The sequence below is a fragment of the Topomyia yanbarensis genome, chromosome 3, assembly GCF_030247195.1.
Source record: "Topomyia yanbarensis strain Yona2022 chromosome 3, ASM3024719v1, whole genome shotgun sequence".
In the NCBI taxonomy this organism is placed as follows: domain Eukaryota; kingdom Metazoa; phylum Arthropoda; class Insecta; order Diptera; family Culicidae; genus Topomyia; species Topomyia yanbarensis.
The window spans coordinates 274383394-274410521 of NC_080672.1; the positions used below are offsets into that span (position 1 = coordinate 274383394).

Sequence of the window (27128 nt, forward strand, 5' to 3'; positions counted from 1 at the left end):
ACGGAGAAAACTGAGTTGGTTGTTTTTTCTAGGAAACGTCAGCCGGCGCAACTCCAGCTTTTAATAATGGGTGCAACGATCAACCAGGTTTTCACATTTAAATATCTCGGGGTCTGGTTCGACTCTAAAGGCACCTGGGGATGTCACATTAGGTATCTGAAACAGAAATGCCAACAAAGGATCAATTTTCTCCGAACAATAACTGGAACATGGTGGGGTGCTCACCCAGGAGACCTGATCAGGTTGTACCAAACAACGATATTGTCGGTGATGGAGTACGGGTGTTTCTGTTTCCGCTCCGCTGCGAACATACACTTCATCAAACTAGAGAGAATCCAGTATCGTTGCTTGCGCATTGCCTTGGGTTGCATGCACTCGACCCATACGATGAGTCTCGAAGTGCTGGCGGGCGTTCTTCCGCTAAAAAATCGATTTTGGGAACTCTCATATCGATTGCTCATCCGATGCGACATTCTGAACCCGTTGGTAATTGAAAACTTCGAGAGGCTCGTCGAGCTTAATTCTCAAACCCGATTTATGGCCTTGTACTTCGACTACATGGCACAGAGCATTAATCCTTCTGCATATACTCCCAACCGTGTTCGTTTGCTAGATACTTCTGATTCTACTGTATTCTTCGACACATCCATGAAGGAAGAGATTCGTGGAATCCCGGACCATATACGCCCGCAGGTGATCCCCAATATATTTTATAATAAATTCCGAGAAGTCGACTGCGACAAAATGTTTTACACTGACGGATCAAATCTCGATAGGTCCACTGGCTTCGGTATCTTCAACAATACTATCACCGCTTCATTCAAGCTCAATGATCCCGCTTCAGTTTACGTCGCAGAGTTAGCTGCAATTCAGTACACCCTTGGGATCATCGACACTCTGCCCACAGATCACTACTTCATCGTTTCGGACAGCCTCAGCTCTATCGAGGCTCTTCGTGCGGTGAAGCCTAAAAAGCAATTACCGTATTTTCTGGGGAAGATACAGGAGTCCTTGTGTACGTTATCTGAAAAATCTTATAAGATTACCTTTGTTTGGGTCCCCTCTCATTGTTCTATCCCGGGCAATGAAAAGGCCGACTCATTAGCAAAGGTGGGCGCATTAAATGGTGACATATACGAAAGACCAATCTGCTTCAATGAATTTTTTAGTATTTGTCGTCAGAGGACGCTCAACAGTTGGCAAACCTCGTGGAGCAATGGGGAACTTGGACGATGGCTACATTCGATTATCCCAAAGGTATCAACGAAGCCTTGGTTCGGGGGGATGGATGTGGGTCGGGATTTTATTCGTGTAATGTCCCGACTTATGTCCAATCACTACACCATGGATGCGCATTTGCGGCGTATTGGGCTTGCGGAGAGTAGTCTGTGCGCTTGTGACGAGGGCTATCACGACATCGAACACGTTGTCTGGGTGTGCGCCGGGTATTGTGACGCCAGGTCTCAGTTAAAGGAATCCCTTCGGGCCCGAGGTAGACCACCCAATGTACCAGTCCGAGATATGCTGGCAACTCGTGATTTCCCCTATATGTCCCTTATTTATACCTTCATAAAAACGATAAATATCCCAATTTAGCCCCTCTCTTTTATTTCTCGTTTTTAGAGTTTCCTCCTGCCTTGTGGAACCGATCAGCTCCAGAGTGCCACTATGTAACCGCCGTCGCCCTTACCACTACGCCTGCATAGAAGGAAACTGAAGCGAGAGCGACTCGAGGTCCGATGACTTTTGAAGGATTCCCCGCGGGTCCGAAGAATACCATCCGCCAATCCGGTACTCGACGACTTACTAGACTGAGGCGCAAATTTGATACGCTGATCTCCCTCCCCCCCCCCCCCCGCCGTTCGAGCGAAAGTTGCAAGTTTTGCTCTTCTTTCCCTGTCTCTCCCCTGTCTTTGATACAACTGCTGCTACACTGATGCGGAAATAAGCCACCCTTTGAATATCTTGACCAAGCATAAGTTTTAGTTAAAAAATTCAAATTAGTATTCTGTATTCCTAGTTTTAAGATAGCTATAATTTTTACTCTTTATTGAAACTCTTGTCCTCCATCTTGTAAATAGAATTGAATCCCTAGTTTTAAGATTTCTGTGAAATTTCTCATAAATATTTGTTCCCCCTTTTGTGTACTAAACTATATTGTTAGTTTTAAGATAACCGTAAAATATTTCGTAAAATACTATTACTCCCCCTCTTGTGAATCCCTTGTTTTAAATTTTTTTCATAAAAAAATCTTTTGGCCCTCTTTTGTATATTGAATCTTATTTCTAGTCTTAAGATAGCTGTAAACTTTCTTTTCCTTTGTAAAAAAAAATATTTCAACATTGTAACCTCCTAGTTTTAAGATATCCAAAATGTAAAAACAAAAGCATTTGGCACCGCCAAGCTAACGCATTTGTGCCTATCAAATAAACGAAATGAATAAAAAAAAAAAAAAAAATGGAAACGAGTAATTCTACACAAATACCTTCTCGGACCAGTTAACGGACCACTTCACAATAAATTATGAATATTTACTTACTACATATAATGATTTTTTCCATCATACATACTGCGTGGCCTGCATTCAATTTGCTTCAATACCTAAAACAAAGCATAGAGAATATTTTAGAATGAATGTGAAATTATTGTATTCATTCTTAGCAAAGATATCCTGTCCAGAAAACCAAAGGCCTAGTACAGATTGGACGTATATTTAGTGCCGAAGACTTCGTTTCATCCTTTCCATTGAGGATTGCAAATATCTCCAACAATAGTTTGAAACCTTCGCTGCCTGGGGTGTAGCAAAAATTCTAATGGCATTCTGGCAGAGATAAAGTAACCGAGGGGGTTGGGGTGGTTTCTCCTTCGATCATCCTGGACTCACCTGATATGGTCACCCATAATGAATAAGCCAGATGATGCTTCAACCAGTGTCATTAACGCACTACTCAAATTAGAGGATATAGTCCTATTTTTGCACTCCATGTTTGTTGGTGAGCAATGCTGTTGTGTTGTAATATGTTATACACATTTGTGAAAAACGACTTTTTCAAATGAAGCGCTAGATTTTTGCTTGGTACTTTTTGTCAAAGTGATCAAAGTAACCTACAGTGTTCCTAGGATATTTTTTCTATCAACAGAATTTTTCCTTTGAAGTGGTCCCTTAAACTCAAAACTGGTATATTTAAAATGGTAAAACCTTAATCGAGCTCTACCAAATTGTCCATGTTAGTTTTATCACCAATTTAAGGGGTTATATACAAAGTTGAGGGGAAAAACTGAGCTAAGTTCGTGATTTTAAGCGATCTGAACTTGAACGGTTCGGTTCCGCAACTTGAACGGTTCGGTTCCACAAAAAAGACCATGTCGACAAAAAAATCGATTTTTGAGGTGCTTTAAATTTTATTCTAAATTCATTGCAAATAGTCGAATTTTTTTAGGACGGTTTATTTATGTCCAAGTAATGTAAATATGAACTATTCAAAAAATCATGGAAATCGGTTTAATAGTTTTCGAGAATCGTTTTCACCACAACGGTTCTTTTCAAAAACTTCATTCCGAGAATATCGCGTTTAAAGTTTTGTGTTAATTGCATTTGCGTATGGAACCAGCGCATTGCGAACGGTTGTTATTTGAGATCTAGTGCTCCGATCTGGATGAAATTTCGCACAGTTATTTTCTGAATAAGTTGGCGGCATTTCCGCGTCTCATATTTATGTCCATAAAAATATAGACAATGCATCAGATTTTTTAATAGAATTCAGAGATGTTACCAACAGTCTACCCTTTCAAGCAACATGTTCTATTTCGCTTAAGGGGCCACTTCAATGCAAAAAATCTGTTGACAGAGAATGGAAAAAATCTGTTGAAGCAACTGCGTTCGATAGTTTGTAATCCGGCCGGCGGTTTCACCCCGAAGCGAAGAAGTCCACGAACGTGTCGGATGGATAAGTTGAACGCACATATCCTGACACTCCTGGAAAAAGGTAAGAGTACCAACCTGTTCCAGTCGTCCAGCGGTTTTGGGTGGCCAAAAGGTGCAGCAAAAGCTGAAGTGGAAAACGGAAGGTAAAGTTGTGATATGCTTCCGCGCTTTGAACCGGGAGGTTGGTGCGACCGCCTAGGCGGTCATTGAGACAATTGTGTGGTGTGAAATTTGGCACGAATCATATTTATGGTCTTTTCAAGCAGGTTTCATTTTTTGTGAAATCATGAATTGATACAGGAATCAACTAAAATTTGTTTTGTTTTCCATCTCTCCGAAAAATCTCTCAATACAAGCATTATACCTAGTTTGAGACAGCGGCCAATAAAATCTTTCCACGTTGTCTCGCTTATTTCCATTTTTATAGACTGAAAACATGTTTACGGACTTCCAGCAAATGGAGCTATCCTCTGGCAAGAGATGATTGAAAATTGTTAAGAAGCCGCGTCAACGTGTCAGAGGAAATCTGTTGGGCCCTGGATTGCAAGACGATTAAGATCGGAGTATATTAGGCTTTCTTGCTCGTACTCTGCTAGAGAGTGAGTTAGCGTTGCAGTTATCGTTGCGGTCGACCGTAACTGAAAACTGGACCAGAGTAAATAAAAATCAAAGAAAACAAATATTTTAGGCATATTGAAAAAAACCAGAACAAATCAATCGTTTTCCCGATATTCCAGGACACAGGAAAATTCAGTTGAAAACCAGTTCATGGCTTGGGAAACCAAGACGTTTGGTCATCCTAATTATGATAGTTATTATGATCTAGTTTATTAATTATGATGGTCCATTGATTTGATATTTAATTTCAAGGCAAAGTAATAGATAACGGTATACTGAAGCGGGACAAAACTAGACTGGTTCGGGTTATATAAGCCGATCTCCTCAGTCTAACAGCAGGGTCGCAAAGCAAACGTATCTCATCATTACATATCTACCGTCGGCTTCAAAATATTCTTCACATTCATTCTTCACTATCGTCTGCAAACGGACACACGATCGTTGTTGCATCGGTTTCAACCAGTTCTTAGATTGAAATTAGAAAATACATGTTCTTATTGAAATACTGTAATTTAGGCAGCCCGAATGGCAACATTGCAAATGTTCTTTTCGGGACAAATCAGCTCTGCATCTGTTATACATTTTAATGATATGCTATCTATAGCAGTCTTATTCACAATTGCACATCGAGTTATAATATAATCGTAACTATCGACTTATATTTTTTTTTTATTTTTTGCCGCATCGATTCAAAAAAATTGTTATAATTCCTTTTCAATTGGCTCGCTAGCGAAAATACTTGACAGCAACCAAAATGATAGCAATAGTGTCAACAACTAAGCGAAACTATGGGTAGATGGCCATGGGATGTAATTTTATGCAACGAGCTTTCACACTGTAACAAACGAACAACTATGGATGGTCAATTATGTCGATATATTTAATTCATTGGTTGAACATAAATCGAACGAAAATTAGCATCAAATTTTTTTTCGTGTCAGAAAGTACTATTGGTGCTTTGGTTCATGCATGTGCAAAATAAACTTTCAATATTTGTGTCTCAAAAGATTCAATATTGAATTCTGACCACGATGCAACAAAATGCACACAGTGCACACTAACAGTTTCAAATCCCCTGGTGTTGCCGATTTGAATATAAACAAAAGTTTACTTTCATAAAATTTTCAAACAGGCAATTTCGATTCTTAGATCGTTTGGCTGGAGTCTGGTGCAATGAAATGCTTCCTTTGGGTATTTCAAAGGGATCAAGGTGAGTTGAGTACTATCTTTTTGGTAGAGGCTTAGATAAACTATAGCTGCAGCGTCAGAAAACGCCGTGGTGTTTCAATCTGTACTAGGCCTCTGATTTTCTGGACAGGATATCTTTGCTAAGAATGAATACAATAAATTCACATTCATTCTAAAATATTTTCTATGCTTTGTTTTAGTTATTGAAGCGATTTGAATGCGGACCGCGCAGTATGCATGACGGAAAAAATCATTATATGCAGTATGTAAATATTCTCAGTTTATTGTGAAGTGGTCCGTTAATCCACCTAAATCAACGTAGTAAAAAATGAAAACTGGAAACGCCGCCAACTAGGCACGATCTTCTTTACTTTCAGAATATGCAATAAAATTATTTTTTTTTATTTTTGAGCCTCACCTTTGTATGTAAGAAAAGATTTTGACAAATTCGAAAACATTGACTCAGATGCACGTGCAATAATGTGCATGCCGAATCCAATTTGTTGTTGTTGAAATGTTTATATATGAGAGATAAAAAAGATTGGTGAGTTACTCAATAAAAAATAAATAAACAATAAATCTAAAATATCATAAAATGTCATTAACACTGAACACCAGGCGTAATAGACGGTTAATTAATACATTTACAAATGCTCGCAATTGAACAGTTATTTTTTTTCGCCCATTCACGAATTTACTTATGTTCGGCAGTTTAGAATTGGTTTTACTGGTTTCCTTCATAAAGTACTGCAGAAGCATAAACAAGCCTTTTATCATTGGATGTGATGCTTATGCACATCAGACACCAGAAGTGAGCACCTACTAGAATACCTGTCGTCAAATGATGTCAATATATGTAACAAGGGAGTTGAACCTACATTTATGACCGCAGTTGGGAGCGAAGTACTGGACCTCACGTTATGCAGAGCTCAAATAACGGAAAAGATAAAGAGTTGGCACGTTTCTGACGAAGCTAGTCTGTTAGATCACGGACACATAATGTTCGCCATAGAAGCCAATAAACTCACAATGCAAAAACACAGGAAAATAAGGAAATTGGTGTGTATTCCGCTTACACCTGGAACAGTCGAAAGAAACGGAGAGTAAGATCCAGCAGATCTTGACAATGCGGCAAACGACCTACAAAAGAGGATCATAACAGCCTACAATGCCAGTTGCTCTCTTGTAACAAGGTCTGTATGCCGTGATGTTCCTTGGTGGAACGAAAATCTAGCAACACTTAGGAAGGAAGCGCGCTTAGCCTGTTCAATAAAACTAAGATTACTGGTGACTGGTCAAACTACAGGACCGCTCTTACCAAACACTGAGTTGAGAAATGCTAAGAAACTATCAATGCGCGAGTTTTGTGAGAACATTGGAAACTTAACATTCTATACGGATGGTTCTAAAATGGGTGAACTGACTGGCTCGGGAGTCTACGGACCAAGAATTAAAGATATCAATGGTATAGTGGCCTACAGTTTCCAGGCAGAGGTATATGCAATATACACCTGCTCGAAGGTCTGCAAAAATGCAAAAATCGCAATCTTCTCGGACAGCCAAGCAGCACTGTTGGCATTAAGGTCGTCGAAATGTGAGTCCAAATTAGTTTGGGAATGCATCACATCTTTACAACAACTGGCAACTCGGAATAAAGTAATGATATTCTGGGTACCTGGCCACCAAGGAATCGATGGTAATGAAGTGGCCGATGAATTAGCCAGGCGTGGTTCATCAAACATGTTTGTTGGAACAGAACCATTTCTAGGTATATTTACCTGTGCAATCAAACTAGAACTTTCGACTTCGGCAAGGGACCAACTATTAAACGACTGGTGTAACGTAGAAGGCGCTCGACAAGCTAAGAAATTCATACATCCAGATACAACAAGAGCCAAAAAACTAATGAAACTAAATCGAAAAGATTTACGTACAATCACAGGTTTTTTACGGGACATTGTCCTGCTAAATATCATCTGAAAAAATTGGAAATAGTCAAAATGACAATTGTCGATTTTGTAACTACGAGCCCAAGAACTCGTAACATATGCTCTGCTAATGTGCAGTACTATTTCTTCGATGGGAGCGATACTTCGAAAGGCATCTTATGACGCCTCACGAGGTATGGCATACCTGTCCCAAACGGATGCTTAGCTACATTAATAATATACTACCCGGTTGGGACGACACATGTGGACAAACAAACAACTCGCTTCCAACTACATTGAATTCGGGTAATTTGTAACATGTAGAGCAAACAGGGGCAGCTACAAAAGATAACCTGAATAGTGTTCGCAGTGGCAAGGTTTCCCCTAACCAAAAAGTCTATTAAATTCTACTACTTGCGGAAATTGAATATGTGAACATTCTAAAAAATTATATACGAAATGCATTGTAAACGTTATACCCAATCCATATCCGAAATAAACAACTTTGAAGTATTTGGACTCCACCTTACTCAATATAACACAACCCGAGCACGATTTCTACTGTACGGTTTCTGTTGGGTTCAGGTTAAAAATGCTCATAATCCGTCCATCTCGTTTGCTTAAAAATTCCATCCGTCCCCATAGTAGTGTAAATTATGAAGACGCATAGTATGTCAGAGTTCGTGGATGTGTAAATACATACAAATAGATTTTGTGTACCGCAACCGCAAACAAATTATCGTATTCGCCACACCGCGTTCTTCACTTCACTTTCCGCATTACGATAATTTAGTACAGGCCGGGGCTTAACTTCATACCAAATTGAATGTTTCTAGTTTACATGTTTCGCTTTTCTAGGGCGCGAACGATAAGTTGTTCGTTGATTAGTTTAATACAAACATGTTAATCAATCATACCGAAGCCCTTGACCGTAGCACAACGGCTGGCTTTGCTTTGGTGTTTTGTCGAAGTTCCGTTCAATTCGGTCGGGGATGTGAATGGGCGCGTCACCGCTTGTGAAAAATAGCCTGGTCGCAGTGAGAACATCCACAACAGACAAGTATTTTTCTTCATAATATTTGGTCGGCGTTAGGTCTGACTGGACTAAGCGACATTGAATAGATTTCGAGTAAAGAGTTTAAAGTTTGAATCTCTGTATTCTTCACTTTATAATTCGAAACGAATTTTCGCCATCTCGGGGCGGGCATAGAATAAATCAATTACTCACTTGGGTCCGATGCCCAACCCCGCACATAGCGTTAGAGATGTTTCTAAAGAGATTTCTCCAACCCGACAAAGAGGCGAATGATCGTAAGGTTAAAACCTCTATGATAATAATAATAATAAAAAATTAAATTTACCATAATTGTTGCTTATGGTAAGATAATCAAATCTGGAAATAGCCGAATGTAACTGAAAAATTCTTTATCCTGTGCTACCATATCTCACTTTTTGAAATTTTGTAATATTTTGCTATTCGGGAGATGAACCCAAGCTGTCTTAGATTCGAGTGTGTATCTTCGTCGCGAGCGGTTGTCTCTCGTAGATATCTCTTCGAGTCAGTTAATTTTCATCATTTTCGGCACAGTTTACTGCCTCCCGGTTATCAAAAGTGTGAATAACGGTGCAATTTAACGATTATACAAAGTGGCTTATAAAATCATTTTCGGCATATTTTTTTTAATGAATCTAATTTCAAGTTCCGTTATTGGTAACAAGCCCGTGCATCAGGTTAACGATTCTCTGTATTTCCCTTCAATGTTCGATATAATCGTTCACGTTTCACAAACAATCCGAAATTAGAAATAGGAAATACTTTCGTTGATTTATAACATCTAGAGCTATCGTAATTCTTTGTCTGTATAACGTGTTATCACTCGTTAGTTTTCAACCCAATAAAGAGAAAGAATAGCGAAATTAGTCTAAATAATGTCGCAATAAATAGTGATCCGGCCCATTACGCAGATAAGCTTAGCTTTTCTAGGCAATATTCCCACGATCGGCTGGGTGGATGTGAAATTGCTTTTGTTTATAAAACATAGGATACTCTCGGTAGCCGGCTACCCAGATTGTAAAAGAACCAAAAACTAAACAAGACCTTATTTTTCGAGCGAACTTCTCGAAAACCAATTGAACTACTACCTAATAAACTATGCTTTACAGGTCGCATAGCTTGCTTGGAGCGAATCCTAGACCTTATTCCCTTCCAAACCACCAACTCCGCGATACCTATGGAAGAGTCTGATGAACATTCTGTATAAGATTCCTCATTTTATTCAAACGATCGCCGGGTAAAATCAGCGCTGACACAATAGAAACTACGAAAAAATTCGCCGCGTGATTGAATATTATTAAAAACTATAAGCAGTGCTCCTTATAGCCGCTATCCGGAGTTCAAGTTGCTTATTTTGCTAATCGTATTAATACAACAAATGATAAATTTCCCAAATTCTCGGCAGCCGGCTGCCCAGAGCAATTATTACATGATAATGCTATTGGTACACTTACTAACAACTCTCCCCTTCCCGTGATACATGTGAAGATGCAGAGGATTCCTCGGTCTCTAGTAGCAACATGTATCGGACTAACATTCCTTCCTTTCCCAGAAGATCTGCATTCGGACGTGGCCGGCGTCGGCATTGATCAGCATGCAGGGATCAGAATAGATTGTACAATGTGGCTCATCATGTTATTCCCAAGTATGTTGTTCCAATGAACATTTTGCAACCTAATTGGGTTGTGGTCAATAACGGAGTAGCAACTACGGGCGATCTCTTATGCTTATGCTTATGCTTATGCTTATTCGGGAGATGAACCCAAGCTGTCTTAATGCCCTATTCACAATGGATGATGTATGTGGTTTGAACGTTAGTGCTGAATCCATGATGACTCCGAGTTCCTTGACGTGAGATTGTCTTGCAATACTCGAGTCGAAGAAATGGTAGTTAAACTAAATCGGATGGCATTTCCGCGTAAACGTAACGATTGAGCATTTACTTGGGTTTAAACCATTCTGTTTAGATCACACCACGTACTAAAGCTCTCCAGTTCACTCTGAAGAAACTCGGCATCGGTTTTATCCCGTATCTGTCGAAAAATTTTCATGTTGTCGGCAAAAGAAAGGCGGGGGCCTTGTCTTTTGATGTTGATGTCATTAAAGTAGAGGAGGAATATGACTGGACCGAGATGGCTTCCTTGTGGGATGTCGAATGTAGCGAAGAATGGTGCAGATAGACAGTCCTTAATACTGATTTAGAGTTGTTTTCGATCGAGGTAGGCAGGAAAGCGGCGCAGGAGTTCTCCATGAATATCTAGTTTGTCCAGCTTTGCTATTATGGTATCATGATTGATTTTGTCGAAGGCCGCAGTTAGATCCATATAAAGAGCGTCGATTTGCAATCCGTCAGCGAATCCATCGAGTACATATGTTGTAAACGAGAGCAGCTTGGTCGATCTTTTAGGCATAAAACCATGTTGGTTCTAAAACAACCAGCTCGAATAGTTTCGATACGGCACTTAAACACGAGATTCCCCGATAATTATCAATGTCCGATTTGTTTCCTTTTCATAAGCTGGAAACACGTGCGCTGCTTTCCAGCAGGAAGAAATTGTTCCAGTAGTGAATGATAGCACGAAGACTCGCCGAAGTTGTTCAAGAAGCCCGCTGATGCTTTTTTTTTATAAAAATCGAGGGAGCGCCATCTGGGCTCAGAGAACTAGATGATTTCAGCCTGGAATTTACTGCAAGAATAGCAGAATTATCCACGTAAATTCTGTTAATGGTTCGTTCTAGAGAAGGAGTTAGATTGGCGGCGGTAGCGATTTGTTGTGGTGTTGTGGCTCTCGTCGGAAAAAAAACGCTTGAAAATTTCCTTAGTGTCATGTATGCAAAGCATCAACTCACGCAGTGCAGAAAAAACATTGCACACAGTAAGGAAACGGATGCAAGTTGTACACCGTTTAACTGTGTGCAAATTGCAGAAATGGCCTAGCGGCTACCGCTTATACAGCCATAACTTTACTGCTCGGACGATACCGTCATTATGTTGCTCGTTTGAAATGCAAGCATCAACTGATTCAAACAGACACCTCTATTTAGGTATAATTTCTATTGACAGCTCAGACCGGAATAGACTGACTAAAATATGAAGTTTTTCATATTTTCCGATGTTTTCAATAGTTTGCTATTGAAATACAGAAACTAAATAGATCAGTGAACATAATTCCAGTTAATTCCGAATTTTATTGGTGGTAAAAACAAAAAGACGAAAATCCAGCCAACAGAGACATTAGCGTTCAAAATAGTGAAGCAAAAGCGTGACATCGTTTGATTTCAGATTTCAGAATAACACCCAGTCCCAGAGAGTGCAGTAAAATATTTTCAATGTCAAAATATTCCAAATTGAAGTAGACCAATTCTATCATTTCTCTCTTTAGGCAACAAGTAACTAGCGGCTTATTGCATTGCTTATAAGCTATCAATATAAAAGTGGCAAAATCATCTACTGGACTTGAGTATCTAAATATTGATGTGATTGTCAAATCAATAAGGATTTGATCGCGTCTAAATCACGTAAAGCATCGGATTGATTTTAACTGTAACTGTAGTATAATCACTTTTCTTGACCCGCCCTCGAATGAAAATACATAACTAGAAAAGCCCTTTCTCACCATCTCAAAGGACTCAAATTTATGACCGCAAACGCCTCACCTCTGGCCACCATTGCATTCAATCTTCTTTTCAAGCGTGAAAGCAGTCAGCAAATTCCTTTAATCTATGCTATTTTCAGATTTATTATTTTCGTTTTCATCTTTCATCGTGGTTTATTTTTTTCTTGTTCCCTCCCGTTTCCGTTTGTCGCACTCGGCGGTATCCAACCAGTTCCGCAATTACCGTTCTCTTGGCGTATACGTAGAACTGTGTTCATCTCCAGCATTGCAGTAGAATTCGATTGTAGCTTCACCTTCAAAGAAAAGGTGAAGCAATCAGAGTTCGATTTGCTTGCTCTTTTGCAAGTTTTCCACAGGATCCCGACTTTCGTCTCGCTGCCAATATATACATTTTTCGCTTCCCTCCACGGCACCGGTCGCTCCACCGTTTCGCAGATCACGGACACGCGTCGCTCGCTTCACATCGACTGAGAATATAACGTAGACTGAAAAGAATTCATTATAAGGACGAAAGTGGATCCGAGAAGCGAGTAGGAGCAAGTAAAAATGAAACTACGAACTAGTGGAAAATACTCCACTACTGAATCAAAAAGCGTAAAATCCCAGTCGATATAGACCTTGTGATTAAATGGGTGAATGAGTTGAATCTTTTATGAATTTCGACTGAAAACCCAGTTCGCAGCTAGTTTGAAGATCACGTTATTTATAGTTGCTACGGTTTCTGTCTTAAGTATTTCATAACAGCTTTTTGGAGATCGATGAAATAATTAATTTATAACTTCAGAAAATTGTATAACTTTAATCCTTAGTTACTAAATAACGTTTTACCCTTCCAGGGTATGTGATGATCCGCAGAGCCTCTAGCGCTAGATGAAATTGAGCTTTCTCTGGGGTAAAATTAGTTTTCCATGGTGGGAGTTGTGCACCTGTTGCTACTAAAAGAATAATGGGTGAGAACGCTCGATGGGGTAAAACGAACCGGAGACTGCTCTTCTAAAAGAGAGATATCTGATTATTTATTTCAACTTTAATAATACACAATCGAGTGCAGAATTTAAATTTAGATACTTTCTATCTGCTGAAATTCACTTAGACAAAATGTACGTGAAATTACAGTTTTATTTTTATAAGGTGACGAGACAAGTGTCCATCACGTCTGATTACACATATGTTAGGTATATATCAAAACTATGAGATATACATCTACTAGTCTTTCTCCGCCTGCGAGTCGATTTGTGTCATTATATATTTGCGTTAAAAAATTATCACAAATAAGACAAAACTGACTGAAGAATTGCAACCGGTGTATTCTGAGTTATAAATTTTATTGATAAAGTTGGCGATCTTTTCCCGTCTTCCTCTGCTATTGATCTTGTTGCATCATGCGTATGTGTCTATGGTTGTATGGGTAGAAGGCAGCACAAAAAAAGAATCGATTTGCGAGAAGCAAAAGTTTTCCATCACCGTTTTATCGTTTCATCATAGACTTGTGAAGTGGAATTGCGGCAGTCTGTAGGCTGGGAGGGTTGTTTATTTTGCCGAATCAACAACAAACCGAAATAGCTACTCTATGTATATATCTTAAACTCAATAATCAAGTTCCAATTTTTGCTAGCGTAGGATGGTAAGTCATTTTAATCGTTGAATATTTTGCGCTTTTCAACGATGGTATAAAGACTAATCAAACTTACAAGAAATTGTTTGCAATACTCATGGGAGTGAACTCGAATCGAAAACGGCAAATTGTGACACTGATAAAGGTTCAACTGCGCAACGGGTAGCTACCCTCTATGACAGAGCGGGTCGATTTGTAGATAAAGGACACTCGAGATGTTTACTTGTTAATTTGCACCCCATCAGACCTGTGTCAATATCGTTGTTTTTTACTAACATTTCCCTTTTGGTTCGACTTCTCTTTTCCACTCATCCCGCTGAGACTTGATAAAGCAAACTTTAGGCTGAATTATACATCCTCCAACATAAAATAAGCGTGATATTTGGTTGACTGTACCTGTCTTGGGACGGTGGAAACTGTCTGCAAAACGGAAACTGTCCGCAAAGCCCAACTCTCGAAAGAGTAGTCCCCCAATATTTTGAATGCGATAACATTGTCTAACGGAAAACTCCCTTCGTCTACCGCTTCACCTTCCTATCTGCCGGCTCGTGATTCAAAGTTTGGATGTCAGCATTCTTGTTCTCACTCAAAACGACAAGTCGTTTGTTTGAAAGACAGCAAGCGTGATGAAATTCAATTATTTTTTTGCTTAGAGCTTCATTGAAATTGATATTATGCTCTCAGTTTCAATCGATAACCTTCTTCGAGCATTGTTTGATGGAGTGAGTTTGCGTTATGGCGTTGTCAGACAACTCTGATAATTTTAATGCAATTGAAAGCATTGGAAAATATAAAATTATGATATAATAACTCCATACCATATAGTTTACTTTTTGACTAAATCGGTAAAACAAATGCTAAGAAAACTACCACTGATTTGGTTGGTAATAATTAGCCTTGGTTAACTACTAATGTTACACACGTAATTGAACTGAATGGTGTTGCTTCTGGATCAGTGAACCTTTATTGATAATCGGTTACAAAACCCCAAAAAAATATTTTGTTAGTGATAATTCAAACAGCATAATAATTCTTACAATTAGTGCATTCAGTCCAAAACAATTCAATTAGGTTTTCCCAGTGAAGTAAATTTTAGGTTATCCTAGGCTAAATACAATAATTTAAGATATTTTCGTAGTTTTAAGTATAAGTGTAGATACCTAGCATGTAATATTTAGTTTTAAGATTTAGAATAATTCACTAATTCACTGGATGATTAATTTTAATATAATAGAAACGTCTTCCGCGAAATAGAAATAGAACGTCTTCCACGTGATCATCACTCGTTCGCTCGAATACGTTTTTGTTCGCTGTCAATATCTATCGCCTGCAGTATCGATTCTCACCAGGATGATCAATGTGAAGGTGCGTGCACATTGAGGGGTCGCCCAACAACTAAACAAGCACGTAGCCAGAAAATAATTTCGGGAAACGCCCAAGAGTTGTTGGGTAAGATATCGGGTTTCAAAGCATTTGCAAGAAATGAAGTTTCGATATACACTGAAATCTTGATTGCGACTTTCTATGCTGATTTGTTCAAGTAATGCGGTTTTTATTCTAATCCTGCCTACTGTTGATCACAGAGTAGTCCAAAGCGTGCTCACTGATAATCATGAATGAAATACCAAGCAAACCATGAGATACTTGGTCAAAATATTCAACAAATGTTTTGAATTAGCGTACTTCCCTGAAAGATGGAAAAATGCCAAGATTATTCCTATTTTGAAGCCAGATAAAAACCCAGCAGAAGCATCTAGCTATCGACCAATTAGCTTACTCTCTTTTATTAGTAAATTATTTGAAAAAATCATCCTAACTAGAATGATGACACATATAAATGAGAATTCTATTTTTCTTCCTGAGCAGTTTGGATTTCGTATTGGACATTCAACTACTCATCAACTTGCGAGAGTAACTAACATGATAAAGTCTCAGAGGGCTATTCCGCTGGAGTTGCTCCTCTAGACATCGAAAATGCTTTCGACAGTGTTTGGCACAAAGGTTTGATTGCCAAAATGCGGGATTTCAATTTTCCAATTTACATAATAAAGATAATTAAAAATTATCTTACTAACCGTACCCTACAGGTTTCTTATCAGAATTGTAAATCTAATAAGCTACTCGTTAAAGCAGGTGTCCCTCAAGGATCAAGCGTCGCACCAATATTATACAATTCTTTTATCCCAGATCTTCCAAATCTACCTACAGGCTGTAAAAAGTCACTTTTCTGTGATGATACTAGCATCTCAGCCACTGGGAGGAGTCTTCGTATTATCTGCAGTCGACTGCAACGAAGCTTGAATATTTTCAATGATTACCTGAAAAAATGGAAAAATTCCACTAATGCGGCAAAAACACAATTGATTGTGTTTCCGCATAAGCCAAGAACTTCTTCTCTTAAACCAAATAATAACTATATTATTAAATTTAATGGTTCGAATTTACCGTCGTCAGATCAAGTTAAATACTTGGGTTTGATTCACGATAAAAAACACACTTTTAAGGATCACATTGAAGGAATCCAAACAAAATGCAACAAATATATAAAATGTTTATACCCTCTTATAAATAGGAATTCTAGGCTCTGCCTAAAGAACAAACTATTAATTTATAAACAAATATTTAGACCGGCAATGCTATATGCAGTGCCAATCTGGGCAAGTTGTTGTGCTACTAGGAAGAAAACGCTTCAAAGGATTCAGAATAAAATTCTGAAAATGATTTTGAAGCGTCCTCCCTGGTTTAGCAGAAATGAGTTGCACAGACTTGCAAACATAGAAACTTTAGAAATTATGACGAACAGTATTATAAGAAACTTCCGACAAAAATCGTTGCAATCTTCAATTGCAACGATTAGCTCTCTTTATAGTTTATAAGTTAGTTTATAAGATTTGTTTAACTCCTTATTCAGAAGCCAAGTAGGTTTAAAACATCCTACTGAAAAAATACTTAACTGCGAAAGCATATTATAACTTAATAATAATAAACTGAATCATGTAAACAATAGGGATGAAAAGTCACCACTTGTGGCAGAACACCCAATATACTAAATTAGAAATGTAATGCAAACAAAACAATATAATCAAATAGCAAATAATATATATAAAAAAATACCAAGCGAAAGGTAATCTGATAAGATTTTTCACAAGGGCTCCCGTATCTTCCCCAGGAAATACGGGTGTTGATTTTTGGGCTTTATCGCATGAAGAGCCTCGACAGAGCTGAGGCTGTCCGAAATGATAAAGTAGTGATCTGTGGGCAGAGTGTCGATGATCCCAAGGGTGCACTGAATTGCAGCAAACTCTGCGATGTAAACTGAAACGGGATCATTTAGCTTGAATGAAGCGCCAGTGGACCCATCGAGATTTGATCCGTCGGTGTAGAACATTTTGTTACAGTCTACTTCTCGGAATTTATTATAAAATATATTGGGGATCGCTTGCGGGCGTATATGGTTCGGGATTCTACGAATCTCTTCCTTCATGGATGTGTCGAAGAATACAGTAGAATCTGAAGTATCTAGAAAACGGTAATGGTTGGGATTATACGAAGAAGGAATGATGCTCTGTGCAATGTAGTCGAAATACAAGGACATAAATCGGGTTTGAGAAGCTCGACAAGCCTCTCGAAGTTTTCAATCACCAACGTTCAGAATGTCGCATCGGATGACCAATCCATATGAAAGTTCTTAAAATCAATTTTTCAGCGGGGGACACCCGCCAGCACTTCGAGACTTATCGCATGCAACCTAAGGCAATGCGCAAGCAACGATACTGGATTCTCTCTAGTTTGACGAAGTGTATGTTCGCAGCGGAGCGGAAACAGAAACACTCGTACTCCATCACCGACAATATCGTTGTTTGGTAGAAACTGATCAGGTCTCCTGGGTGGGCGCTAAACCATGTTCCAGTTAATGTCCAGAGAAAATTGATCCGTTGTTGGCATTTCTGTTTCAGATACCTGGTGGACATCCCCAGGTACCACTCCGTCGTCTGCAAGTTGCCTTAGAGTGCATGAATTGACAAGCCAATCGTCATTGTCATTCACGTAAATGTTATAGAGTAGGGGAGTAGGGTAACTAAATCGCGATGTTGTTAAATCGCCATGCGAAAAGTGCATGTGCTTTTCAGCCAACAGGTTTAGCAAAAAGTTTTTAAAATAGGTGATAGACCATGCTGGTGCAGCTTCACTGACAGAATGTTGATAGAAACTGAGTTAAAAGCCCCCTTAATATCCAAGAAGACTGCTGCCATCTGCTCTTTGTTAGCATAGGCCATTTGGATTTCTGTAGAAAGCAACGCAAGGCAATCGTTCGTCCCTTTGCCTTTGCGGAAGCCAAATTGTGTATCTGACAGTAAGCCATTTGCTTCGATCCAATTGTCGAGGCGAAACAGGATCATTTTCTCGAACAACTTCCGAATACAAGACAGCATTGCAATCGGTCGATACGAGTTGTGGTCGGAGGCTGGTTTTCCTGGTTTTTGGATGGCGATGATCTTCACTTGCCTTCAGTCATGAGGTACAATGTTACCCTTAAGAAACTTGTTAAATAAGCTCAACAAGCGCCTTTTTGCAGTGTCAGGCAGATTCTTCAGCAAGTTGAATTTGATTCTCTCTAACTCTGGGGCGTTATTGCTACAAAACAAGAGAGCGAATTAGAGTTCCACCATCGAAAACGGTGTTTCGTTCTCGGTATCGTAAGGAGACGCGGCGCGGCACGTTTTCTGTACCAGGACAGAGTCCGGACAGATCTTGGTGAAAGCGAATATCCAGCGGTTTGAATATTCTACGTTCTAGTTGGTACTGTTTCCGTTACGCATACGTCGAGCCGTACCCCAAAGAGTGCTCAGCGCTGTTTCTCTCGTTAACCTGTCGACGAACCGGCACCAACAACTGCGTTTTTTGGCTTTCATTAGACTCTTCATTTGCCTTTCTAACGACGCGTACTGTTAATAGCTAGCGGGTAACCCGTCTTCCCGGAAGGCCTTATAGACAGTGGACTTCTCCGCATACAGCTCTGAGCACTCTTTGTCCCAGCGTTCCTTACGGGAGCGCTTAATTTTATCCCCGCGCTGCTTGTACGCAGGGCATGATTTAAGAGCATGCGAAGGGCCGCCCGCAGCAAATATACTTTTCAGTTTCTTTGCAAGATGCTCTCCCTCTCGCATTTGCCACATCGTTTCTTATTTCCACAATATGTGGCTGTGTGGCCCAACTGCTTGCAATTGCTGCAGCTCATGACCCGCGGTACAAACAGGCGAACTTTGTCAAGGAAGATGTAGTTGGGAAGAGAAGACCCGGCGAAGGTCACCCGAAGCGAGCCTGATAGAGAGTAGGTAGTCTTACTTCCCACAGTGTTTGCGATATACAATTGTTTGCATTCCAAGATCTCAATCTGTTGAACTGAGGGGTCCTTAAAGCAGCCAACCCCGTGCACAAACAGTTCTTCGCATTTAAGGCCCGGTTCGAACACTACCCCATCGATTTCTACGGCCATAGTAGGCACGTACGCCTTAAATTCCCGCGTAGAGCGCTCACAGCATGCCATTTCGTTCGCCTGACCGAGATCATTCACTATAACACGTATCTTGTTTGCCCGAACACGTGTTATCTGAGTTACGGCCGGGAAGTTAACAGTCAGAACGTTGTATAAACAGGAATGTATAGATGTATTTTTTATTAGATTACACTAGAGAGGAGGAAGGGAAAGAAAAAAAAGCACGCGAAGAGAATGAAAAAGCTAACAAAACTTATCTGTGGTAACGTCGATTGTTCTGCTCCAGCGAAAACAATGTACTGGATTTGCTACCGGCACCTGCAGAACGGCTGCAAACAACGCACAAAGGCTGACCTTCACTCACTGAATAAACACACCGAACACCACTTTGAAGTAAATCGGTCTACTTCGGAAACAACTGACCTGAATAACTTCTGAAAAGGTTGTAGTGTCTGAAAGTGCTTTAAGAAAATCTAAAATAACTTGAACTGCATTTCGAAAGACTAATTGCCATGAAAGGGCGTATTTTTGTTGAAAGAAAATTAAAATATTTTGTATTATTTTTCTTTAGAGCATTTTTCATTCTTCATTTAGTATTTATTGTAAAAGAAAATTACATTAATTTCTAGCAAATCCTATAAAATTTAAAAACCTAGTTAAAGTTGTTGAAAATACTTTTTAGTGATTGCTTCTTTATAATTCAACTACAGTTTTCTCTATTTATAGGCCTGCATTAAGCAGGGGAGGGTAAGGGTATTAGCGTGAACAACCCGCTGAACCTCTCACCGTATGAGAACCATTGCAGGCTATTGGGACTACATACTTGGCAAGAAAGTAGACTCGCTTCGCAGGCCATTTTCATATTAAAGCTCATGTTGGTTGAATTCGATGTACCCGATCTTCTTGGACAAATCAACCTCTACGCTTAAACCCGAGTTCTTCGCCCTCGGACATTGCTACAACGGGGAACGTGCCATTTGAGCCAATATATTCTGATTCCTGATTCCTGATTCCGATTATAGCGATGGTTCGTCGCTTCAACGAGTTTACTGAGCACTTCGATTTCGATACCAATTCATCACAATTTCGTCACCGTTTGCTGTTAGGTTAATTAGTTTAGTTCAATAAGACTTATTGCATATGATTTACGAGGTGAGGAGGATGTATCAGGTCATCATTGAAATTACAATTGGTCGGTGTTAAGTCAGACCGGACTAAGTGACAAAATGTTGTTTTCGAGAAAAACGAGTTTAAAGTTTGAATCGCAGCATCCTTTACATTATAATTGGAAATTAATTTATGCCATAATTCTTGTTATTGTTACATTATGCAAATCGGCATATGTCGAATGTAGCGGACGAAATTTTTTATCCAGTGCTATAATTATATCATTTTTTGATGTTTTGCGACTTAGTCCGGTCTGACTTAACACCGACCAATTGTACAATGAAGTAAATGGCCAATCGGAACCAAGAAGAGAAAATGTTCGTCGTACGCAACAGATAAATTTCTCTCCAACAGTTGTAAGCAATTTGATGCGCTCTTCTTCAAACAAACCATCTCGTGGAAAGCTTGACAAGTATCGCGAAATTCGTTATTCAATCTGTTGGATCGTATTGCTGGACGGAGACTCTTCGATACCCGCGGATACTGAGTAGGTGTAATTGACTACGGGTTCGCCACCCCCCTTTTTGGCCCTTCACACAGCGGTATGTTGAATTCAGAATGGTAACGAAATTTGAGCGTACTGTTAAGTGGAGCCGCATGCAGAGCAAGAATCAAGCTAGGATGGTGGCTACTTGCATACATACATACATATCTAAAATTCAGCTGGTATATTTAAAAGGATCATTACTATATTGAATATTTGATAACATGCTATAACTTTCCAAGCATACAAGATAGACATTTGGTGTTTTCAGCAAAATTGAACACACAATATAAAAACCTGTTTTAACCCACCTAGAGGTGCAATTGTGCCTTTCTCATTTCTCCAAACTATGATTTAATAGCTGGTTCGTACAATATAACATTATGGAAATGTCTTTCATTCTTATTACACTTGGTAAGCATATTTAAGAGCACCTTTTTGCATTCATCGCGGTATCGGTTTGAATCGGAGTTTTCCATGTGATCGCACTCCACAACCCGTAACTCCGGTGCTGGAAGTCGGATGGAGATGGAATTTAATATCAGTTTCCGGGGACGCAACACGTTTCATTTGAGACTAAGTTGATCAAATCGTTCTAGTCATTTTCGAGAAACCAATATAACCGTTATTCTGAATTTGGATGCTTCCGGATCCGTCGATGGTGGCCAGTGTGGCCAAAGAGACTTTGAATGACTGTTGGTGACCTAGATCTACAAATTCAACAGTTGTGTTTACATTTTGGAAAAAAATCACCTTTTTACATTCATCGCAGAATTCGTTAGAATCGGGATTTGCTGCGTGATCGTACGTATCACCCTGTAATTCAGGAACCAGAACCTTTCATTTAAAATCAAGTTTGTTAAAATCGGTTCAGAAAATTCCGAGAAACCGATGTGGACATTTTGTTAACAAATCCGCACATACACACATACATACATACATGCATACATACATACATACATACATACATACATACATACATACATACATACATACATACATACATACATACATACATACATACATACATACATATGGTTAGAAAGTCGGTTTTTGGAGCAATTGCATAACCTTTCTATATGAGAAAGGCAAAAGAAGAATATTTAATTAGCTTAATCAGCATGAGTTCAATGTTATCTTCATGTGATTATATTTTGAAATGTTGGTGGAATGGGTTTGAAAGTGGAGGGAATGGGGGGTTAGTAGAGTGGGAGTGGAGGATGCGTCAGAAATACTTCATCTTATTTCGGTATACGGGGTGGATGAAGGAAATGTGGGCATGAGGGTGGTCCAAGCGGAGAGGAGTGATGAAGGAGGGAGGTGTAAGGACAAGGTGAAGGGGGGAGGGGCGGCGACGCAATACTCAACTACATATTTTGCCTTCCATTTGAGACTTGGTTTGAGAAAATCGGTTCAGTCATCACCGAAGAACCGATGGGACTTTAATTGTGGAATATGCCCGGAATTCCGGACTTCCGCAATCGTCAATAGTGAACAATATATTCAAAGAATGTTTGATTGGCAATCAGTGATCTAGATCTGCGATTAGAAGTAATTTGGCGACCATTTCAATAGTTTTTAGCCTCTGAGGTATTACGATTGTACCGATTTATATGGGAAATTCCAGTGTATCCTTACTAACACCCTTGTAACTCCGGAAGCAAGAATCAGAACCGAATGAAATTCAGCAGCAGTCAATGGTATTACTGTATCTTTCATTTGAAATCAAATTTGTAAAAATCGGTAGAGAATTCGTTGGGGAATGGGTGTGATATTATCTTAAGAACTTGGCTGGTTCCCCGGGGGCGTCATGAACCGTCATAGGTGGCCAATGTGGTCAAAGCTGCTTTAATTGATCATTAGTGATCCAGACCCGCGAACTAGAGTAATGCTACATCAATTTTAATATGTTTTACATCATTTTAACATCATGGTGGTACCATTTTATATGGGAATTTGCTGTGTGACCGCACTCTTAAACCCGTAACTCCGGAACCGGAAGTCGGATCAACTAAAAATTCAATAGCAGCTTATGGGAGCGTTGTACCTTTCAGATGAAACTAAGTTTGCGAAAATCGGTTCAGCCATCTCTGAGAAAATTGTGTGAGTTTAAATGACACACACACATACACACATACATACACACACAGACATTTGGCGATCTCGACGAACTGAATCGAATGGTGTGTGACACTCGGCCCTCCGGGCCTCTGTTAAAAAGTCGATTTTTACAGTGATTGCATAGCCTTTCTTTATATGAGAAAGGCGAAAAAAAGAATATCACATCCAATAAATTTGCCGAACATGTTATTGACCTAAATTTAGCAGTTTTGGCGTTAATGGTTCTTGCATATTGTTGGTCACATTTCTAGATAGTGGAAAACGATAATATTCCGTCTTCCTTATTTAATGTTAAATATCCCTTTTGATAATAGTTCGATTTCAACAAGCTATAGCTCGTTCGAAAGGTATTCGTATAAGCTGTCTGAATATATGAAGTGTTTATCTATATTGTCAATTTCGACAGTTAATTTCTAAAAACTGTAAAAGCACCTTTTTTAGTAAGGGAAACATCCATATATTTGAAACGAAACATCAGAATCAAAAACAAAATAAATAGCGTTCTGTCTGAGTGTTAGCTCTTTAGTTTGAAATTTGTTTGGATAAGATCGGTTCAGCCATTGTTGTGATAAACCGATGAGAGTTTGCCACAAACATACACACACAGAAATTGTCCCAAATAGTTGAGCTGAATCGAATTGTATATAAGACTTAGCCCTCCGAGCCTCGGAAAAAATCTAGAAAGTTTGAGCAAATTCTACACATTTCTTTAATGAGAAATGTAAAAAGTAAAAATCCACTAAATGGTCCAGATTTTTGACCAGTCGAAAATTTATTGGCCTTTGAAGAAATCTGACGAAACAATCGAAACACTACTATATAATGGAGAAGTGGTGCAAGAAGATGGCCGATAAGCTTGAAAGTACTACTCTGCAAGAAATGATTAGAGACATTGAGCTAAGAGTATGAAAATTCATTCGAATAACTGACTTTGACAAAGATTTTTTTGTATTCTGGCGGACATAACATAGATGGTAAATCTATTGCCTTAAACGCAGCTCACCTGAGTTCAATTCCCTACCCCGCACATATGGTTAGCGATTTCTCTAACCCGAAAAAAGAGGCGAATGACCTTAATTTCTATTAATGAAAAAAATGAAAATGGAAAAGGTTCTTGCTTTCTTCCTTTAAAGCTAATAAAATCCTTAAAAATTTCCGCCTACTGCAAAAATCACTTAGCTGCGAAAACATATTATATCTTAATTATAATAAACGGATCCTTGTAAGCAATAGGGAGAAAAAGTTACCACCCAATATTTTGAATTAGAAATGAAATATAAACTAAACAATATAATCAAATACAGAAGAAAATATTTACAAAAAAATCTAAAAAATGTTTCCCTTAACGTTATTGCCAGCTAAGTAAACAGATTTTAACCAATCGCCTTAGTAGAACTCTCCATTCTCATCTAATCACCCTACTAAGAGCATTTAAAGTTCATTACAGAAAGCAGCAACTTCGTGCTGCTCTGTGAATTTAGTCCGTTTATCAAAGAAAATACAAAGTTTTGGATTCCCTCATTCCAATGTGAGCGCTTTCTCCGCAATCAATCACGTTTCTAGCTTTAAAAATGATGGTCTTTCCCGCGCTTCATGTACAACAATGTACCATTAGAAAAATTTGTCATTTCAGCTAGATTACTGGTAATCATGATGACAAATGGCACGTCTTCAACGATACAAACAGCGCTGATACTTACTTGTGTCCGCCGGATCTCGAGGATGCTACCGATGCTGCTCTCAACTTTCTACAAAGAACTGTGACTTCTCTACCGGCAACGTGGCGAGGCAGGAAGCAATTTTGGCACAATTTCTTCTTGTGGAGTTTCACAATAGACTCCTATAGCTCGACTAACGGTGGGGATGTTTCCAAAGATAGCCTTAGTAGGTCCACTGTCCTCACTCTACACTGTCACAAGTCACAAATGTTTTTTTTGTCAGCTTATCTCTCAAAGAGGGTGGAGTGAAGGTGAGCCTTTGCTAGTTTATATTTTTGCCGTTAAAATATATACTTTTGCTGCCTTTACGTTTGGCTGGAATATGTCCAAAATGTTGTTATAATCCTTATTCGCTTTCTGGTGGCCTTTATTTATAGAACAATCCTTTGTCTTTGCCACTTTTATGTGTCGAAATGAAACCGCAATTGCTTGGATGCTTGCTTGCACAAAGAAGTTATTGCTTTTCTACTTTTCCTAAGGAGCGGAACTAGGGGGTGGGGGATTTATCGTTTAAGATCAATGATGGATGATTCAATTTCAGCGTGTTGTTTCATAGATAGCATTTACGATTACGGTCAGTTATATTTGGGATCAATTGAATCCTTGGTGGTACGTACTACTTTCGAAGGATTTAATAAGTTTTATTGGTCACTAAACTTCAATACATACGCAGAAATGAATAAACTATCCTCTAATGTGTCTAATGATTGAGGTCACTCGATAAATATTTCTACAATTACACTTATCTACTAAGACACACACGTAGATGGTACTAATCACTATAAGAGTGCACTTGGCTAAGTGCTGATATCCGAATAATTTGGGTACTGACTACGGTTTGCTGTGTAGCAGAACGGTTTGATCCTGGGGCCACTTTCTCGACAGGAATTTCCTGAATGTTGTATTGCCCGACTATTCTGTCTGTTCGGAGTATGGACAAGATGTATGTGTATATCCGAAGCGGTAAACCCTAGGGCGAAGCTATTACAAGTTGATAAAAATCTTTACCACTCTCGAACGCGTTGAGCACAGATTAGCTTCACTCGGTCGGTGGAGGGGTGGTGTCTTTAAGATCCAGCACCGACAAGGGATGGTGACGATGTGATAATATGCGAGCTCGAATGATTGAGGAGATTGCGAACGAAAATCAATTACCAATTTGGTTGACTCGATTTGCCAATAATAATTGGACTTCTGGTGACGCTACTGGTTGTCGGTTTTCTCCTTCGAGGAGCACAGTAAACTAGAAGTCTTTGTCTATATCCGGGTAATTAGATTTCCTTTTACTTTTGCTTCAGGGCCTTTTCTTCACCGGTGAAACGCCGCACACGAAATACGCACAAACCGACTACCGACTTTCCTTTCTCTATTTTCCTGGATATCGTGGATTGCAACGTGGGATGATTTGTATGTTTTGGAAAGTTGAATGGCGGAACAAGAAAATTTGTGTCAAAAAGCGTTTCAGCTCGCGGCCGTACAGGTCAAAATTGCACAGAAGACTGACTGACTAACTGTACGGCAGGAAGTTTGCTCTCATTCGGATGCGAGCAGCGGGAACAACATAAACTCAGCCAGCAAGAGTCGTGTAATGGAACATCTACCCACCTGACACCTTTCCTCCGACGTTGCACCCATCGCTGCACAGACAGCATCCTAGAACCGGAGTGATCACCTGTGTGTTGGCTGCCGTTCGTCTCGCAGGAAGCCGGTTTTTCTGCCTGTTAACTTCGTTTGGCGCACAAACTTGCTATGTCGAACCGAACAACCACCCAACCACCCACACACCGATCCGATCGGTACAAAGCTCCCAACCCGAAAGTTCACATTTCGCACGAAAGCGAACGAAGGAAAGCACTTCGTTCATTGAAAGCTCCGACGACTAGCGGGGCGATGCAATTGGGCTTTCGGGAAAGTGCATTCGGCAAAGGACTAAAAGAGACCACCGTTGTTTTAACTGTGCTCAACGTCGCCGGCGGAAGCGAATTCTAGAACACAGAACAAAGTGCCAAGAAGAGTAGGTACATTTTCATTTCTCTAACGGGCGCTACTGAATGCAGACGGCCGAAATGATGATATGACGTAGAAGGCAGAACAAGTTTGCCGAGAGCAGTGTTTACAACATCATTTAGTTTGCCCCAGTGACTGCCATTGCTGATAGGGATGTCCGATTTGCGTTGCGTTGCGTTGCGAAGCACG

At 39.5% G+C, this 27128-nt stretch overlaps 1 protein-coding gene across 13 annotated transcripts in view; it reads right to left on the minus strand.

Moving 5' to 3' along the window:
* Positions 1-26437, minus strand: part of LOC131690255 (poly(rC)-binding protein 3) — a 788104-nt gene extending 761667 nt beyond the window's left edge. For 5 of the 13 annotated variants that reach the window (XM_058975872.1, XM_058975870.1, XM_058975871.1 and 2 more), the window contains exon 1: positions 24915-26437. The gene's annotated coding sequence lies outside the window, so the exon portion shown is untranslated. The remainder of the gene's footprint in view (positions 1-24914) is intronic. The other 8 variants (XM_058975878.1, XM_058975877.1, XM_058975876.1 and 5 more) reach the window with 5 other exon arrangements.
* Positions 26438-27128: the final 691 nt, after the last annotated feature.